At 38.3% G+C, this 3,776-nt stretch overlaps 1 long non-coding RNA gene across 1 annotated transcript; it reads left to right on the top strand.

Annotated features, from left to right (window-relative positions):
- The first annotated feature begins 589 nt into the window (after positions 1 to 589).
- LOC147301707 (uncharacterized) lies at positions 590 to 3,516 on the top strand. Its single transcript, XR_015127305.1, has 4 exons — positions 590 to 928; positions 2,003 to 2,094; positions 2,821 to 2,978; positions 3,405 to 3,516. It is a non-coding gene; the product is annotated as an uncharacterized LOC147301707 (long non-coding RNA).
- The last annotated feature ends 260 nt before the right edge of the window (positions 3,517 to 3,776 follow it).

The following is a 3,776-nucleotide window of genomic DNA, read 5'->3' as shown; positions in this document are numbered from 1 at the left end:
CATTGTTGTACATCTGTCACGTTTCTTTCTCCACAACATGCAGCTGCTCTCTATGAGGTTGGTTCCAAATTCACCATCAAGGAATACCAATAAACAAAAAACGACTGACACATCACTCTCAAGTGCATAGAAAGAAATAACTTTCATTCATGGTAATGGTGTCCATCTCTCTCTGTTGAAAGTTTTAAATTTCAGCCAAACCTGTGCTGCCTTACCTGTTGTGGGAGCCTACTATTTAAATAAAGTCATTGGTTAAATAAATTGGCATTCAAGTATAGTGTACAACATGCCAAAATGTGCAATACATCGAAACCATTTAGTTCAAAATTAATTCAACTATGATGAAGTGATAGTTATGGCTCTTCTCCATACAGCGGATGATAACTCGCACTTGCTGCTGATACAACACGTTCTCACTCCCAACTCGTCAAACGTGTGACGCATGGTCAGGCTCCCTCTGCTGCACTTATGGACGCACAGGGTACCCCTCTTGCGTCGGGAATTGACGTGAAGGGTCCTCCGATTGAAGAGATTGCCGCGGAAGTGCCTTTTGTCTGTATATTTAGACATTTTCCAAATCACATTGTAGTGACGTATACAGAACACAATAAATTATATAATGTAAACAACTACCTGAAAAACAGGTAGAACAATACTTTTGTATCGTTTATTGCATTTACGGAGGGAGTGATGTATGCTGGGTAATGGCACAGCTAGCTACTGGGTGACTTTATTCACCCGCTTCGGCTGTTATCAGTCCATACAATGGGCGTTATTAGCACAAATCAGTCCCATAGATATGGGCCATCTCCTGCTAGATTGTTCAGAAGGTTGTTCTCATCCATCCAGATGGAGGATCACTAACAGGAGCGTGGAAGACTCCAGAATCCACTCTGGCTGCAATCCGGTGGATATACAGTGTTTACTGGTAAGACCGTTTAAACGGACAGCATTTATAGAATGACTATTAAAAGTCAGCGAGTGTCAGTAATGTTAATGTGGTTATGTTAGTAATACACCGAGTGCTAATATAACAGCTGTAAGATGCATTTGTAGATGTTATTATGTGTTTTACCGTCTTTATGGTGCTAGCTTAAAGTTACGGTGTAAACGTTAGCTTATATTGGAGTAAAGCTGTTACTGTTTAAACGATGTTAGCACAGAAATATTAGCTTCTGTCATGACTGATGAGGTTACTAGTTAATAAAGTTTCCAGTAAAGTGTTTAATCGCAGCCACAGATTGACAGCAAATATCTCGATTAGCTTCAGTGCATCTATAATAAATATGTGCAAGTTTCAGTGCTTCGTTTAAACTGTATGATACTTATACTGACCCAGGGTCAGTGTAAAATACAATCCTAGCTGTGTGAACAAAGCCTGGCTCCTTTAATCCTGCATGACAAACCTCAGGATGCAGGTTATTATTACTCTTTCCTGCTGGCACACCTGTCACACCTGAGAGTCAGCTAGAAACTTACAGTGACGTGGACATCATGCAAAGACTGCCAGACTCTGTAATACTGCAAATGATCAGTGACTCAGGTTAACACTAAACTTTAAACGGCACCTCTGTGTCTCTGTGTGCTGAACATCTAGGATTGAGTCAGGCTGCATTGACTGTGGGACTTTAATGTGTTAAAAGCAGGTTGAAGACGGCTCAGAAACATTTGAAGATTAAAATTTAGCATTATGGCTGCTGGTGGTTTGTAAAGCCTCTACTCAGCTGTATTTTTGTTACTAACTTATGTTTGTTGTTGTTTAACACAGATTTCAGAAGAGCAAATATGCTTAATAGTTTAACTAGATTTCATTTGTCAGTGTGGGACTGCTGAGTCACCTGAAGAACTCGTTTCATTCATTCTCCACATGATGTTCATTTACAGAAATGTTTCACAGGAATTGATTCCTCCCAAAGGGTGAACTAGTGTGTTTCCATAGATTACCTCTGTATGAATGTACTTCTTAAATGAAGGCAAGTGTTTGTCCTTTTTTGTTCCTCAGGTACAGTACGCGATATCAAGGGCAGGCGGTCAACACTGGGGGTAGACAAGAAGCAGACGTACTTCCAAGAGGGAGCTGCAGTGAGGTCAGAGGTCAGAATCTGAAACAGCTCAGGTTTATATTTTAGAGGTTATAAAAAATCAAAATGTATTATTTAAAGAAACCTTTAAATAATAGTCATAATTATGATTATTATAAGACATATCAAACATTTAAGTGGATTTTCTGTTACACATATTGTGTTAGCCCTGCGATAAACTGGCAGCCTGTCTTTGTCCTGTATCAGCTGGGATAGGCTTCATCCTCCCGCAACCCTGAATTGGATACATTGTATTCCAATTATGTAATCTGATAATTTACAAACTCAAGGTATCTAATCAAAATGTAAGTAATAATTATAAAATGGGAAAGCAGAAATAAGTGTGACATAAATGTAAATGTGTGAGCTGACATAGAGGACAGCTACATGTAGTCTGAAAAACCTTTGTTGTCAAGTTTGCAGGTATATCAGCACGAGACATTCTTACATAGAAGAGACATTAAAGTCTCTAACTCAGTGAAGCATTATTGGTCCCGTCTGTTTGGATAAATATAGTAAGTTGATGTATGTGCATTTATTGACACATTTTCTTAAGTGCTTATCCAGTTCAGGATCACAGTGGAGCTGCAGCTGGATATGTTCACTAAATAAACCTTACAAAAGTTAACAATAAACCTGCATCCATGTACGTTGTTGTCCACAGGATGAGAAAATCAAGCTGGAAGACTGTGGAACATGTTAATAAATGTTTGTGTGTTTATGCCTGTGTCTTTCACAGGAGGCGCTGGAAGGTTTCCCTAATAGTTCCTGGTGAATCAAAGCAGAACCATAAAGGTTGCTGGACTGCATGATGGCCTTACCCCTGAGCAGTCATCCTGTTAAAGGAGGAACCAGTTAGAAGCTGTTTTCAAAGTAGCTGAGCAGATTTCATCTCAAGTAAGCAATTAACTGTTTGTTCGTTTGTTCTGCCACTTAAAGAGCATTTAAGGACGTCTTTTGAGTGTCCAGTTGAATTAATTCTACTGGCTCTCATGGTCATTTGTTATTATAGACATATTTTTCATGTTCATCCAACTATTTAGTAAATTCTATCTATTTAGTAATATCCGTCAGCTATAAAATGTAATATAAATATAAAAATATCTAAATATCTCCTGCCCTTTATGTTTTAATGATGTAAGTCTGTTATCGTGTTACATTAGCATTCCTCACATATCAATGAGATGCTGTACAGTACAATCCTACTGACACAGCAGAGGGATAACGACGGCTATTCAACATCGTTACACGACACATTCGAGCTGCATGACGCAGACAAAGTGACTAAATCATCTTTTTTGTGGTTTATTGTCTTCAAACCAGCAGACAAAGCCGATTGCAGAAGATGTCAGAGAAGAACTTCAGGCCGTGGACTGAAAAGGTATTTTTTTCTTGTTATCAAAAGACATTTGGAGTGGCAGCTTCTACAACTGGTTGTGCTAAAGTAAAGCTTACAGTCTAAGAAATCTCAGTGTTGATATTCAGCACAAAGAGAAAAGCTCACTTGTTTGAATTTATTTACAATCATAGTTTTATAAATTCTGACTGTAAACAGCTTTACAGCTTTGATATTGTTTGACACTCGATATCAGGTGATAGGGTTTAATTTAAAGGTTTCTGTGTCCCAATGAGCCATTTACACTGATCAGTGTCAGTTTAACTGTAACACATTCATTATTTAGATTCAACAAAGAA

The sequence above is a fragment of the Aulonocara sp. 'chitande type north' Nkhata Bay genome, linkage group LG23, assembly GCF_057382095.1.
Source record: "Aulonocara sp. 'chitande type north' Nkhata Bay isolate Kocher_YH1m ecotype deep benthic linkage group LG23, A_spYH_male_GT1.1, whole genome shotgun sequence".
Lineage (NCBI taxonomy): Eukaryota > Metazoa > Chordata > Actinopteri > Cichliformes > Cichlidae > Aulonocara > Aulonocara sp. 'chitande type north' Nkhata Bay.
Note: the sequence above shows the minus strand (reverse complement) of the source record. Positions and strands in the feature narration are given on the sequence as shown.